Below are 17563 nucleotides of genomic sequence, written 5' to 3'. Positions count from 1 at the left end.
TAACGGTAGTGTACCTATTTCAGAGGAATTTTTAATTAAGGAATAAATTCGTGAAATGTTAAAAGTGACGATAATGTTATCAATTTTTATAACTTTAGTCATAATAACTTAAAAAAAAAAACATGTATTTTGAGGCCGGAGCGAAGTATTAATATTTTGTTATGAATCTTCAAATGGTTTAGCCTCTAGGTACCTACCTAATGTGAGGAATTAAATAAAAACTAGGTGATATGAACTTCTTTGAAACTTTCTTATTTTCTTGTTTCGTTTACAAATACATACAGTGCACTTCATCATTTTAATTTTCTTTGACATACCTGCCTGAAAAACAGTAATGACTCACTACTGATTACTGCCGTATTTAATAAAAAATTATGCAGAAAAACAAATAATTATTTTGTTTAATTACCAACACTATCGTATGTTCGTGTTGTATTCCTAACGAATATATTATTTACAAGTTAATCACGTTTCAGCCATTTATTATTACTTTGTCATGTAATTATGGTAAGGTGACCGATTTTTAGTTAAATGTTGAGGAAACTGGTAAAAATTAGTAGTTTATCTGCTTTTATAGAATATAACGTATCCTTGTGCTAAATTTCGTTATTATATATTTAGCTGTTTTGGCATGATCGAGTTACAAATATGTACCTTATACTTTCATATAGGTACTTACTATTTCATTTACTTATAAAAAATATTCCTATTCATACAACACATCTTTAAAACCTAATATGTATCTATTGAATTGAATGCGAAATTATGTCTGTACGTTTGCCGAACAAAGCTGCAAGCGGAAAGTTTTTTTTTTATAAATAAAACTTCTATAAGATGTGTATGACATATTTTAGTTGTTGCTGATACATAATATAATAATAATATGTACAGTATATCACCACCATTTCTCATCATTATCAATAATGTTTTATTCATATAAAAAGTTTTATTATCTCGGAATCCTTTGTCCTTTTAGCTCGATAAATATTGCTAGATGTAACAACAGTCACGTGCTAAACGGTGACAAACAGACAAACAATGCGCTTTGTAAGAAGAAACATTAGCTATGACCTTCACAATATGATATCTCCCCTAATGTTTAGAGTTTAGACAAAGTTATCTAACTTCATTATAACGAGGTAAAGTATTAAGTTTGTGAATTTGTGAGTTTGTCGCAGTTATAATCTCTGTAACTTTTGAATTGATCTTTAAATTCTTCTACTATTGACGATACGACTATTGACGATATATAGACGAGATACTATATAAATAACTTGATTATTTAAAATTTCACTGCCAAATGTTACTAACTTCTTTTATTCATGTCAACTTTTATGAACGCTTACCAAAAAGTAATTATAAACAGATATCTAATTGATTATAAACTCAAAGATAACACAGCAACATTTGCTTTTAATTTAACATCTTTACCACATAGCGGCAAATATCTTCAAGAGGCACACAGGAAAACGCACAAAGCAAAGTAATATGTTTGTAAGTTGACGGAAGATGTCGCTTCCGTATGATGTGACTGAAACAGGGAAGAGGCTGTATCAAGGCTTCCATAAAACGTGTAACAAGGGCTATTTATCTCAACGTTGAGGAAAATTACGTTTGTATTTTAATTTACTTGCTATCAAGTAAAACCTTTGCATTGCTAAGCTGTTAGTAGAAATCGTAATTAGAGGGATATAATAATCATCAAAATCCATACTAATATTATAAATGCGAAAGTAACTCTGTCTGTCTGTCTGTTACTCAATCACACCAATTTGCATGAAATTTGGTAAAGAGATATTTTGATACCCGAGAAAAGACATAGGCTACTTTTTACCCCGGGACATAAGATAGGTTTTATCCCGGAAATCCCACGGGAACGGGAACTATGCGGGTTTTTCTTTGACTGCGCGGGCGAAGCCGCGGGTGGAAAGCTAGTAAATTATAAATAATTATAGGCTTCATAATTCAATTATAATTTACAATTCATCAGCCGATTGAACTCAATCTCAAACATTTTTTTATTCATATAAGCATTAGCATGTATTTATGAATAAGTAGTTATTATTTTATTATCATACAATTATTAGTACAATTTTTACAACACCGATTAGTGGCTTTTAATAGGTATATATATATATTACTAGCTGCGCTCCGAGGTTTCACCCGCTTGGCTCCGCTCCTGTCAGTCTGAGCGTGATAATATTATAAAGCCTATAAGCCTTCCTCGATAAATGGGCTATTTAATACCGAAATAATTTTTCAAATCGGACAAGAAGTTCCCGAGATTAGCGCGTTCAAACAAACAAACAAATAGAACTGAAGTGATTGTTACGAAGTACCACGTGTATTGAAGTTTAAAAAAAAAACAATTGTGCAAATACTGTGCAATACTCCAACATATACCTAACTATTATAAAATCACAGTTTCCTAAGAATAATTATTATTTTATAGCTATTAATTGATTAGAATGCGATTAAACCGTAACACTTATATGAATATGTAATCAGGGAAAATCCGCTGTTACCTGCGCAGTGCCACACGATCCTCGCCATATGAGATTTTGCATCTAATATTGCATTGTTTCAACGCCATTTATGGTACCTACTAATTGTATTATTATAATTTATAATATGTGATAATAATGAAATAAATAAAATAAATAAATAAAGCTTTATTTGTTCCATTAGATACAATTTTAGTTTCAATTACAGTTTGAGAACATTATAAGAAGATAATAATTAATGGTGGAAAAATTTTAACACACGTTTTCGTTTGTTGAAATCTTTTCAGTGCTTGAAATTCCTTCTTTCATGCCTATATACAATTATACATATAGTATATAGGTACCAATATTTAAAAAACTTGCAATATTTTATTATTGTAAGTACGTGTTAGAAGTGAAAATAAGGTATCATCAGAAGCTCATACATAAAAATATTATTCATGAAGCGTTGTCGAATCCATACTAATATTATAAATGCGAAAGTAACTCTGTCTGTCTGTCTGTTACTCAATCACGCCTTAACTACTTAACCAATTGGCATGAAATTTGGTATAGAGATATTTTGATACCCGAGAAAGGACATAGGCATATTAATTTTACCCCGGGAAATAGGATAGGTTTTATATAATATGTGAAATATGCGGGTTTTTCTTTGACTGCGCGGGCGAAGCTACGGGTGGAAAGCTAGTAGTTTTCATAAACACCACGAGCAGTGGTGGTCTCATTCTTATAGTATATAATATATAATCTATAAGACTTACATGGGGTATAATATTACATGACTATTATTGTAAAGCATTAGATATTATGATATGCAGATACGATCATCTGCATGATCACGTTATTGTAACGAGTAGTAATTGTCACGATTTGCATAATGCCTGGATCAGATTTAAGTGGGGATATCCATGTAAAATAATTAATTATATGTAATACATATATGTACACATAATATGCATAACTAACAGGTATGCTCCTTCAGTAAAGAATCATATTTTTTCATAGATAAAACTGATGCACCTACGGATTTGAATAAATTTATCTTATACAAATATATCTCATTTATCCAATTCTTTCGAAGCCATATTTATTAAACTGATAAATATATTCTCTAGTGACCTGCAGGCAAATACAAGGAATACAGGGAATTTACTTGGCAGTTCGTTTAAATTAAAAAAAAAACTATCGTATCGTGAAAGGGAATATTGTATTTGTTATGTGAAAAAACGGGGACTAACGAAGCTTTTGCAGTATTCCTGTGAAACTGTCATGCATGCATAATGTGTCCATACTGACAATACCATAGTTTAAACCACAGGTTTAGTTTAATTTAAAGCGTAACCTAATTCCCACTTGGGGGTTAGGGATTACAGCGTTACAATACATGTACCTAGTAAAAATACGAATGTTTGCTACGTAATAAAAAGAATAAAAATTGTGTTTTAATAATTTACGTATATATATATTATAAAAAATAACATTATAATAAAATAACATTACAGCCATTCGTTAACAAACTCGTAATAGATATAAATATTACTAACTAGCTTTCCACCCGCAGCTTCGCCCGCGCAGTCAAAGAAAAACCTGAATAGTTCCCGTTCCCGTGGAATTTCCTGGATAAAACCTATCCTATTTCCCGGGGTAAAAAGAAACCTATGTCCTTTCTCGTGTATCAAAATATATCCATACCAAATTTCATGAAAATTGGTTCAGTAGTTTTGGCGTGATTGAGTAACAGACAGACAGACAGAGTTACTTTCGCATTTATAATATTAGTATGGATGTTAATAGATACATATTTCTTAGCAGCAAAGCGAACACATGTTGTTATTTTTAAATATATAATCCCGCAATTCTGTCGCGGCAGATTTTCCACTAGATAAAATATGTACTTCATATCATATCTGCAAACGTGAAATTTCTATTCACAACGTGTCAAAGGGCCTCCGATTGTGTCCTTAAAATATTCTGACACTGTTGCCGGCACAGATACTAGCTAGCTTTAGCGCGTTACGTTGCTTGCTTTCAATACTTTTAACTTTCCCTCACAAGAAACTACAAAGATACATTTCAGTAACTTTTGAAAGTGTCTGTAAATATGGGTTTTTATCAGGTTTAAAAAATTAAGATGTTCTGAATTCAATTGTATTGTAAACATAACTGTTTGTTGAAAACATAGTCGTGGCAGAGTTAAGATAAAAAAGAAATCAAAAAATGCTATTGAATTGACACCTCATTTTTATGACTTTTAAAAAACCAACTCTGAAGATATCTCTAAAGATATTTCGATTGGAAACTTTAACACTTCAATCGGTATATTCGTTTCGAATATACAATCTCCAAAATAATCTAACATACACAAATAAATATACTCGTTCGTCATTTGGATTAAAACATATAAATTAGAGTAAAACTAAACAGTGGGTTGTAACCTTGTTGTAACTTTAAATGTTGATTATGTCCTGTGAATATTCATCTATTGTATAAAGTTCCCACTATTGAAGAAAGATTGCGCAGCACAACATCTTAATATATATAAATCTCGTGTCACAATGTTTGTCCTCAATGGACTCCTGTGCAGTTCGATCCAACTTGAGAGATAGGATAGGTTTTATCCCGGAAATCCCAGGGGAAAGGGAACTATGCGAGGTTTTCTCTGAAAACGCGGGCGAAGCCGCGGGCGGAAAGCTAGTTAAACTATAATGTAAACTACGTTAATCTTTACTTGTTACAAGCTAAAATTTAAAAGAAATGCAATAAATCCTATTATTTCTATAATTACGGTAGTTCATGTGATACCTTATAATACAATTAAAATGGACAATAATTTAGATTTTAAGAACCTAAATAGGTACGATGGAATAAAACAATATGTTTTACGCAAAATATACCTATTATTAAAGCTAATTGAAAAGGTTTAAAGATCTCATTTCATATATTATCATATATAAGTAGAATCATACGATTGACACACATTTATTAGCAACGCAAACAATTTCCTACAATAATAATACTTTCCACTATAATAAAGTGCTGAAACGTATTTTATATCTGTGTCAAAATTATAATGACAAAAATTTTAATATTTTGTTGACCATGTACTTTTAATAAGTTCAAGGTCCAAACTATAATTTATAATAACAGAAAAACAGATCTTATTAACATCGATATTATTACTAAAAGTTATGTCACAGATTATTAAAAATAGTTACTAGGTACTTGTATTTTTGCGGCTTCTTATAGGTTACTAATTTAGAAGTTACGCAACAAATGTACAGGTTTATACCTTTTGTATATATGCATTCGAGTAATAAAATATTATATAAACAAGTATTATTTAATATTTCAAATTCACATGTGAGTCATTAGTTCGACTAATTAAAACCTTGTTTGGACAAGTGTAGGATAATGTTAAACCAGCTGATATTAGCACTAGCTTTTAGGTCGCGGGTTCGGACGTGAATTAAACATTTTCTCACAATAGCCAATTCAAATTCAATATGGCAAACATATTGAATTTGAAAATGATTAGTTCCTTATGTTTCTACGATAATATTTACCTACTTGAACTATATATTACGTACTTAATAACAAGAAAGATATCTCAGAGGTTTCTGTCATGGAGAGTTGTTAAGAATATCAAAAAAAACTACTAAAAATATAAAGTACCTAGACCATTTTAGACAAAAGGGTAAAGGAACTAATAAATTAGGTTTTCAATCCGTTTTCTAACATTGTTTCATGTAGGTTAATCCAATATTTCGATTTCGAATTGCAGTTATTGAGCCATCCTTCCGATGTCTGTAATATAAAATATTGTATATACGTATACGTATACATAATAAAATAGTGATAAACTCTGCTTATTGTTAATGTTATTCCTAAGTAGGGTCATTGAGCCGGTTGGCGGCCTTTTAGTTGCCTTGTCAACTTTGCTCCTTGAAATTGATATGATACATCCATAATTCATGTTTAAATTATTTGTGTAGGCGTAGCAGATATAATCAACTTATTTTTCAAAATAAGTATTAAATTAATATTGCAACAGTTTTTTTTTAAATAAATAATCACATGAATCTTGGTGAAAATGCCAGTTGGCGGCCACTTTTTTCGGTTCGCGGTCGCTCTATCGTCAGTTCGCGGCCATCACCTACAATCGCTTTAAAAAATGAAATGAAATAAAAGTATACAATATTCGGTAATCAAATTATATTTCAAGAAAGTAACTTTAGTAAGCCTTATTATTTTTCTTATTATAACTTTAGTAATACTTCTTTTGAGCATATGAGACTAGTGTTTTAAAAAGTCTACATTTTCTTTACAAAACTATACATAATATTAGCTTATTAACAGTGACTATTAGAAATCAGTCTTATACAATTTCCGTAACGAATAATAAGTATGTTTCTTACTATCTTAGTAATATATTATGTCTAACTACAAAAATGAATAATGGACTTATCGCAAATATTCTTTTTATGTTAGTACCTAATTGGTACTAGTTCAAAATAATCAACTTAAACAACGATTATGGTTAAAATCTATACATTATCAATAATGCACGTGTTACATTTGAATGGCTTATTTTTAACATCTTCGTAAGTCAGTCCAATAAAATCCGTGCACTTCTTCTTTTCTTCAGGAATCAGAGATTTCGGGCTTTGGTCTCGGTTCTTGGGGGTACTAGTTTGAAACGGTATGATCGTAATATCGTCCAGTGAAACCACTGTTCCCAGCTCTAGACCACTAAAATTAGATGAAACTAAATTTGACAAGCCATGATCCGGAACACTGTCAAAAGTGCGATCCGGAACTTCAGCAGGAGTTATAAGAGATAGTTGGACAGGATCGTGAATATGCGATGAAGCAAGACCAGCAACATTTGCTGAGATAACTTGGGAAACCTGCGGCGTATCCGAATTCAACAAGCCATGGTCCGGAACACTATCAGAAGTACGATCGGGATCTTCTGCAGGAATTAAAAGAGTTAACAAGGCAGGATCATGAGTATGGGATGAGGCGTGGCCGGCAAAATTTGCTGAGGTAACATCGGAAACATGCGGAGAGTGAGAATTCAAAAAATGCGGCGGGGGAACATTGGAAGCATTCGCAGTTGCAGATGTATGAGCCGAATCATTTGATAAAAGGCCGGGAACGCTCGAAGCGTCGAGTGTCGAGTTTGTGTTGTCCTCAGATCCGGTAATATATTGAGGTTCTCTGGGTTCTCTGCTTCTTAACTTTTTGATTGCTTTTAGGATAAATTTTGTGTCAATCTTTTTTTGTTTTAGGACCGGTCTCAAATGTCGAATCACTTTGCGGGTAGCGATGAGGTCTTCATTGGTTATTCCCGAGTTCTCACGCAAATCAGCCGGTCTACTAAATTGTTCCAATGTGTTCTGGACACATTTTGTATAGTCGACCGCGTTCGGATCGTATGGGTGAAGACCACATCGTCGAAATCCATTGATGACATTGGTTTTCATTTGCGGATTTTCGATTATGTCTTTAAAAAGCAGACAGAAATTTGTTTTTGTCACAGCGTTGTTTAAATTTTCAGGCTTAGCAAGAAATTTTTTGACATGACTTTTCCACTGAGCTTTTAATGGAGCAAACACGCTGACATCGGCGGGTTGCAGCATATGCGTGGTGTTCGGGGAAGTGCATATAAAATAATTCCAAGTTCTTCACAGACAGAGCTTAACGCTAACGACATATGCGACTTATGTCCATCGACTAGCAGTAAAACGGGTTTCTTAATGTTCTTTTCGGTGATCCATTTGTTAAAATCATTAACTATATATTCGAAGAATACATCTCCATTCATCCAACCAGATTCACTTCTGCCGAGGGTCCAGTCTTTTGGCATGCTGTCTGTTACACTTTTTGGTGGTCTAATGTATGGAAAAACTATCAACGGAGGGCATATCTCACCACTAGCGTTAAATGTCACTAGCACTGTCAGATTATCTTTTTCGTTTCCTGCTTTAATTTGGTACAGATTCCGATAACCTTTCGGCCCAAGAACTTTCCCTGATTTTGGACAAAGTGAAAATCCACTTTCGTCTCCATTAAACATTCTGTTGGGATCTTCAAGTATGTCCGAGTGTCCCTCCTGCTCAAGAAATATCTCAAGTTCGCGGAACCACAGTCGTATTGATTCTTCGGTTACCCTTGCCCGAGCTTTGTTGATGCCTTCTGCTGATCGAACAGAAATTTCTGGGTGTCGTTTTAGAAAGTTCAAATACCATGTCTGACCAGGACGATCATCTTTAAAAGGGTTCGGCATTTTCAAATCTTTTAATATTTTTTGCACAGTATCCAGTAGTTCCTGCTTTTTGACTGGGAACCCACACTTCGCTATATTTATTAGCCACTTTACGACTTTTTCTTCCCCTTGTTTCCCCAGCACTGGCTCAGGGCCCTGTTTTTTTAATTCGTCTGTCCTCCTACCACTTAATCTATCTTGGATCGTACATCTCGGAATAGTGAATTTCCGAGCTGCTTCCCGGATTGAAATTTGCCCATCTCGTATTTCTTTTAAGGCCTGCTGAAGGGATTCTCGAGCATACTTGACAGTTTTTTTGGCGGGTTTATTGGTAGACATCTGTAAATAACAGAAATATCTTGACACTAACGAAATAGATAGTCTCGTGTCAAAAAAGTGGCCGTAAACTAAAACCTCTTGTGTCAAAAATCAGAGTGCGGCCGTCTTTTTTTCCATATAATTTAGAGACGGCCGCAAACCAGAATGTCTTTGTTAGCATGCATTAGTTTGCGGCCATGTTATAGATATAAAACGTCAAATATTTATATTTTGGCGGCCGCAAACTAACCATAGCATTAGAACCAACACCAATAATAAAAAATGTAGCACAATATGAAACTTAATTTATATTTATATTAAGAAAGACAGCAAAATTATTTCATATAATGAGTTAGTGCCGCGGCCACCTGGCCGTAAACCAGCTCAACTAAAAAATAAATGTGTTAGTTCGCGGCCGGCAAATAAAATTGGCATTTATGTTATAAACTCTTCAAATAAATGCAAAATAAAGTAAATTGAACAATCTAGCCACTTTCTAAACAATCTCAATATTAAAATGTTAACCCAAACTTGAAATACTTACTTTTGAAGCCGGACATATGCGCTAATTTTTTGCACAGTTTTGCGTACGTGTTTGCGCTGACAGCGCGGGCGACAAAATGGACAAATTATTTCTAGCACGTGGATAAAGATAACCGACCAATTTTAATAGTCATAACGTTTTGCAACTATCCTACTTTCTAAAGAGCTCAAACACGTTATGAAGAGAGAGACAGAATTATTATTTTTTCAATATTAATGTGGTTGGTGCTCTAAAAGGCCGCGAAACGACGCAGGGCCGCGATCCAGCGTAATAACCCTATCAATAGTTTCACGCAAACACAATATAATCTTCGTATTAAATAGATACGTCGTGAGCAAACTCAATTCTTTGGTTTCGGTTGGATAAAAAAAAAACACAATTCACTTGCGCTTATAAGGCTTAGCATTAATTCAGAACATAGGTAATTATCTAGAATCTAACACGCCATGCAATCGTCATCTGACTTATTACACCTAAATTCAACAGCATTGTCATTACACACAACCACTTACCTGACCTACGTCCACAAAAACTCAAGACGGTTTCTATTTTCCATTTATAAACGTTAAAAACATCGGTCCAGCTTACACAGCGCGCGCATGGCACGGCTTGGTACGGCGCACGCACACACGCGCGAGCCTACACACACAAGCGTAGCTAGTAGTTGTATGGCACACAACTTGAATTAACAATCGTGCTATGGAACTAAGAACTGCTTATAAAAATCTCTCATCAGATAAAAGAAATATGTCGTTTTACCGGTATTCTAAGAAAAATATTTTTTTTCTTATTGACCTTGATACAGTGGAAAATATAAATCGGAATAGGACAAATAAAAATCAGATGGTTATAATATGAACTAGGTAGAGGTACCTACCTGCTTGTTCCCAAAAATACACTTGATTATAATATGAAAAAATATGACCGAAACTGCATCGCGTCAATGCCCTATGAAAACTAAAGCAAATAGCAATACTAATTTTCATTGAAGTATGGACAATATTTCTTAGGGCGGTTCAGAACTTCAGAAGAAAATTTACTTGAATTTTGTAGCCAAATATGTTTTGCTAATACATATTAACACAAAGTATTGAACCGATAACGATGAATTCTTTCCTACAGATAAGACCTTGAAGAAGACAGGAAACTTTTTGTCTCAAAAACAAAACAATACAGTACAGTGAGACAAACACGTGGAAGCGAGACACGTTTGAGTTTCAAACGACGCAAAATAAACTAGTTTTTGTATTAAATTTCACAATATTAGTATGTATTAGTATTTAGTATAATGGACTGTACATTATTGGAAATGTGTAGGTATTAAATTCATTAATTTGCTAGCTATTTAATGGATCAAAAATACTTGAAATAAATACTTATAAGTACATATAAATAAACATTTTACAAGTAGCAATTAATGTTTGAATCATAGTTTTATTTCATTCCGAGTTTATTGAACGTTAAGATACATACACTATTTCATAAAAACTGTATACAATATATATCCCAAGCCTGTAAATTCAAGCGCAAAATCTCGCCAAAACGCTAGAAACAGAGGTAATAAAGTTCATTCTACGAGGTACTTCTATAAACACGAAAGTTTGTGAAAAAAGTTACTTTTCTACGTAATATCTACTGATCGCGTCTGAATGAGATTTGGTACAGAGATATATTATAATCTGGATTAGAACCATTTAGGTAATGTGTATTTTCTACTATAAACTATAAATAAAACCACAGGATTTAATATTACAAAAGCTGTTGATACCGATGGTAATTAATTACTCGGTAAGTAATAAAATCAAGATGGTATAAGTTTGTAAAATCCCATTTATCTTATAGTTCTATAGAAGTTAAATGAGCTGTCTATCGTATCGCGTATTCGACAATAACTCAATCTCAATAATACTTTAATTAAATTGGCTTTAAGTTAAATAACAGCTAAAATTTTTGTTTATCTGATAAAACTTGATTTCTATATGTAGGTACTTAATATTATAAAGCTGAAGAGTTTGTTTGAACGCGCTAATTACTGGAACGCAGGAACTACTGGTCCGATTTGTAAAATTCGGTCGTCGGTGTTAGATAGCCCATTTATCGTGAAAGGCTATATATTATCACACGCGGGTGCAACCGCAGCAAGTTCGAAATACATATTTGCAAATCACATTACAGCAATTATTGATACAACAAAATTACAAGGTATGTTTAGCGAGCCATAAAATCATATCCTTGATTAACCTTTACACCCATCTTAATCACTTTTCCCATTTGAGATTAGCTATGCACCTACACTAATAACAACGTAAAAGTTAGTCTATCTCATTTAGTTTCTCGCTGGAGCCATAAAACTCAGAACCACTTTATACAGTTTTTATTTATTTTAACCTTATAAAAGGGAATAGGATACGAATAACCACAAATAACACAAAAACCAGAGGATGTAGACTTAAATAGGGATCGTTTGTCACGCGACTGCATCAAGTACAAGCGTGGTTTACGACAATTACCATTAGGTTATTGTAATAATAAGGCATATCGTATGTTGTACGAATTAACCTCATTCCCGAAAGAATTTAAATTGGCATTATCATTCATATCTAAAGAATATAAAACACAAAACCAGCTCAAATTGTAACACGGCTAACCGGTCGGCCGACCCGATTCGATTCTCGATAATTTTCAACATTTTAACGGTAATTTTTAGATCTTATACCGAATATTAACAAAAAAAGCGCTCAGAAATTCTCATAAAGTTTGTTATGAGCTTGTTATGAGTTTGATTAAAAAATATAATGAAAATAATTGATTTTCACCGCTTCTCTAATTTGGCAAAATAGTTTATATGATGGTTGTGACTGCCTAAAAATATTAGGTTTGAGCCACTGCTTCCATCGCGTGATATCTATACTCTATAGGTACTAATATTATAAAGCTGAAGAGTTTGTTTGTTTGTTTGAACGCGCTAATCTCAGGAATAACTGGTCCGATTTGAAAAAATCTTTCTTTCGGTGTTAGATAGGCCATTCATCGAGAAAGGCTTATATATCATCACGCTAAGACCAACAGGACAGGAGTAGAGCCACGCGGGTGAAACCGCGGAGTGCAGCTAGTCCAGAATAAAGAAGAATTAACTGATTTTGAACCCGTCGTTTGAATGTAAACTTTTTGGGAAGTTAAAACAATTTGATCGTCACTTATTTAAGCATGTTATAGTTTTAATAATAGACGATTATGTCCGTCCATTGTTACATTACGCAACCGGGAAGTGATGTCTAATGTAATCGATTAAAAAGCGTTGCCAGTTCGATTCTCACGCGATGCAGTGAAACCGGGAAGTTACAACGATGCGCAATTTACATAGTGTTTTTGTTGTGAAATATTATGTAGGTACCTATGCACAAAATATAGGTTCTTCTAGAAACTCCTTCGAAGCATAAAATAATCTTTAGAATTGTTAAATTTCAAAGCTATAAAATAGAGATTATAAGGTTGTAGAATAAATGTATGCTATAAGATATAAGAATACAATAATTGATTATCTATACATATATGGAGCATAAAATATTATCTTGTTTACATCCTTGTACCTGAATTGCGCAATATTTTTTAATCTGCCTGTTTTAAGCTAGATGTAAATAATGTATTTGTACCGAAACTTCCTCAAGCTAGACATACCTAATTAAAAGTATAATCAAATTTCAAATTCAAATTTCAAATTTATTTATTATTAATCATACATACATACAATTACAATTACAATATACAATTAATATTCATGTAAAAGTATATAAATAAAAAGGCTACTAAAACAATTTATACAAGACAATGTTTCCCTAGCTAGGTTACTGGGAATTTTTTAATCAACAAAGATTTTTTTTTATAGCAGCATTCAAATAACAATGTAACTAAGTAGTATAGTTCCAAATCCAATTATATCTTAATAATATTTATTAAAACAAATAATACAATTATTCACATTGAGATAATAGTACTACGTATGGAGGAGACACCACGAACAAAATCTGTGCGCCATTTTTTTGCTCTAAGTTTTAAAAATCGATGAAAGTTATTCCTTTGCACTTTTCCGTATTATTTGTATTATTTGTGCAATATCGTAACACACACGAAGGCATATTTGATGCGTTTCACTTTAAAACAAATAAAAAATGAGCGTGCATTTACGCCATATGGCGTATGTTGAGCGGAACATAAGTGATGTAGGCGGTGTCGTCTACATATTATGTATATCTCAATGATTATTCCATGAAATACTATTACCATTTACCACTATGTACCTTCGTACTAAGCCACTTTTATGAGGCAACATTGATGAATAGTCTTTATACAAGGAAAAAGAATTCAGCTACTTAAGTATTATCTTGCGGCGAAGATCGGTCAGGGTCAGAAATTTAGTATTTTTACAAGAAATATAAGAATATTTTATATGTAATAATATAAAATATATATATTACAGAGTGCATCCGGATACATAATATCTATACTAATATTATAAACCTGAAGAGTTTGTTTGTTTGAACGCGCTAATTCGGGAACTACTGGTCCGATTTGAAAAATTCTTTCGGTGTTAGATAGCCCATTTATCGAGGAAGGTTATAGGCTATATATCATCACGCTACGACAAACAGGGATGGAGCCACGGGGGTAAAACCGCGCGGAGCAGCTAGTAATAAATATACGTTAATGATCTTATTATATTATTTTATGTCGGTAAGTATAGTGAAATGATGCAAGTCTTTTTAAATAGGCGCAATTATAGTTTTGTATTCTTCTTCCTCATTCATTCAAACTATTATAAAATTATCATTTTATAACGAAATCTGAGATAAGCATAAATGAAGGTTTATAATTGAGGTTGTTCTTCATACTTAGGATTTATAATATAAAAATATATCATCGCAAAAGCCTACAACAACTCTGCGACCGCGCGCGCGCGCCGGTATAGTAACACCCATCTCTCTCACACCGTATGTAACAGACAGGGACAGATAATCGTCAAACCACTGCGAGGTTTCTGGAAATTTTCGTTTTCTTTTTCACATATTTTAGTGCTAATTGTGAAGTGATACAAATTTTTTTGTTTGTTTAAATGTTTTAGAGATAGCGGGACTACATTCGCATCACCGATCGTGGTATGTTTTGCAAAAAATGTAATGAAACTGGTAGTGTAGACATCTAAGACCTGATTTCACGAGTAAAAACAAGAGCTTTGAGGTTATTAACTGCATGTATAGCGTATAGATTTTGTCATACAATTACTTGCTGTGTGAAATCAAACCCAGAAACATATTACTAAACTATGTACCTACGTATGTATGACATATTTTGAATGGATAGATCGTTTTTGTTATAAACGGGATTTTCCAAACGTGAATAAAGTAGGTAATTAGAAACTTTCTCTAGAGTTTAAACTTTTATTTCCCTCCTGCTCATTAAATTCTTTGATACCTATTGTTCCCGCGAAATTATCTGTCGTCGGCACATTACATCTCTAGAGTTATGAGTAGTTTAAAGGTTATGTTTGTTATATTATTCATTTCGCAAATTCATCTGCTTTTACTTTCTTTTAAACAGGTAAACTGTACATAGTATATCTATTGTGTTGAAAATTGAAATTAAATATGTAATCGTCATAGGCGTCACAAATTAACCAATGTGTGGCTAATATCACGACGCGCAAACAAATCTACTTATCACAGAAGTTTCATCAATATCAGTACAGCTGTTTCGTTAAAGACAGACAGTAATTTACACTATTATGGATATAGATGGATGGGTACAGTGTAACAGATTTTAGTCTCATCTTCGACATTGACCGGCGGAAGCTGGAACGTCTCGACGTAACCAATGAACGGTTTCCTGTCCCAATCTGCTTAAGGCAAAGCAATTTAAACTCTATGCACAGTTTTTAGGGTCTAAAATCGATGTTCAAAGTGCCAACCTTAACACAAATCTCTAATTTGTCACACTATTACAATGTCAGTGAATTTTGTTTGCTATCGGAAATAGGGTTTGACAAAGTACCTACTAATAATAATTGACCAATAAGGTTCAAATTTTTTTTCAGAAATTTCTAATAGTGCCTACTGCCTACTTTGGTTAATTGGCAGAATATGCTAAAAAGTGTATAATTATGACCAATTCCGCGATAATTGTTAGGTCATTAAGATCAAAGATACAGTTTTATTTGCAAGAAAGAATACAATTCAGTATTACAATTAGTTTGAAACGCCGCCGTGCACTGTAAAATCTGACCTAGTTCTGTAACCTATACAAGATCTAACTTTGTACTTTAGAAACTAAATGCGACACTACTTTCTGAACTAAAATCGCTTTACTTTCGTAACATTTTTTTTCCAAATTAACTTAGAATTTAACTTTCCGGAGATCGAACCCACGACCCATTTGTAAGCAAGTTATACTGTTCTGACGTCAAGTAAATAATACGCTCGGTGCCAATGACCCCGTTAAGCACATAACTAGGCTATGTATAGCCGCTATGTTGCTAAGTATCTAAGCATACGCGATAGAAGTCAATTATGCACGGTTGAACACCTTGGACGGAACAAACTTGAAGAAATGTATTGAAATTTGAATAATTAAATATTTTGCGGTTTACTTGGATATTTAAGTATTGACTATTGACGTCTTATAAAATTTTCAAGATTGATTAAAAAAGTTTACTACACAAATTTCGTAAAAAATATCAGAATCAATTTAGCTAAATTCATATTATTATTTATTATGCCTCAAAAGCTCGTAACAGCGGAAGGCTAGGCGCGTGACGTCACAGGTCATCGACCCTTACGGTACTTCAGCATTAGGGACACTGTCACATGCCAATGTTCAATCTGTGACTTTGGGGTGATCTACTGGTAGCTCTTATAAAAGTTGGGGTTGATTATTTTTTGGCAATCATTTTTTTTACATTTTTTTATTCAGGTTGGTATTATGATAATGCAACGAATTGTTTATCTACAGTCTATATTAATATTGCAGAGAAAAAAGATTTTTTTTTTGTTTGAAAACTTGAGAACCGATTAGGTATGATTTTTTTTTGCTGTATAATTGTTATTTCTACGTTACTACTTCTAATTTAGATATATTCATTTTATTCCTGTTGCAACTGGGTCGATTCGGAAAGAACATCTATTTAATATAGGTACCTAGCTGAAGAAAAGACTCTTACCTTTCAACAATATAGGTATAACGCGTAGGTACCTATTGTTATTTACGTGCCAAATTAACTTTTTTTCGTACCTTTTCAGTTTCATCTCGGTACAATGGGCTTTCTTATATTTATTAATTCTTTATTTTCTATATAAAGTATCATTTATCTCTATGCCAAATTTCATTAATTACATAAATTAATTTCTTCAGCATATGGCCATAATTAAGTACCAAACATCAACCCATCAAAACTTTCGCATTTCTAATATTAGTAGAAGGTAGGATTAACAGTAAATGCGCGCGTTGAAATCTTTTCAAAGAAACGTAACCGCGCGATTTTAGCTGTAAACAATTATTCACGAATAAGTTAATAAATCATTTATAGAAGCCCTTCATACGTTATATATTATACTTATATATTATAGCATGTTATATAGGTAGTAAGAGGTTTTTGTAAATCATGTTGCTGTGAAATGTCAGACGTTATTTCTCATCCAATTAAACATGTAGATACTGTTTCATACATCGTAACTTGTTACAAATAAAAACTACGCACAAAAAACGTGCATATAAAAAGTATCTGTAATCAACAGTTAGGAATATTAATTACTTTTTATCCAGTATTAATAGCGTAAGCAAAACTCTTATAATAAATACATACCTAGGTAGGTTTATTTCTCATTTTTTTACATCTACAACGAAAAAAGTGTTATTAAATGTCAATATTTCCCACCAGAA

General features: G+C 32.8%; 1 protein-coding gene across 1 annotated transcript in view; it reads right to left on the bottom strand.

The window, feature by feature from the left end:
* LOC123694342 (low-density lipoprotein receptor-related protein 2) overlaps nucleotides 1-17563 on the bottom strand; it is a 140009-nt gene that overhangs the window by 121588 nt on the left and 858 nt on the right. The window lies entirely within an intron of this gene.

The sequence above is a fragment of the Colias croceus genome, chromosome 9, assembly GCF_905220415.1.
Source record: "Colias croceus chromosome 9, ilColCroc2.1".
NCBI classification, from domain to species: Eukaryota; Metazoa; Arthropoda; class Insecta; order Lepidoptera; family Pieridae; genus Colias; species Colias croceus.
Note: the sequence above shows the minus strand (reverse complement) of the source record. Positions and strands in the feature narration are given on the sequence as shown.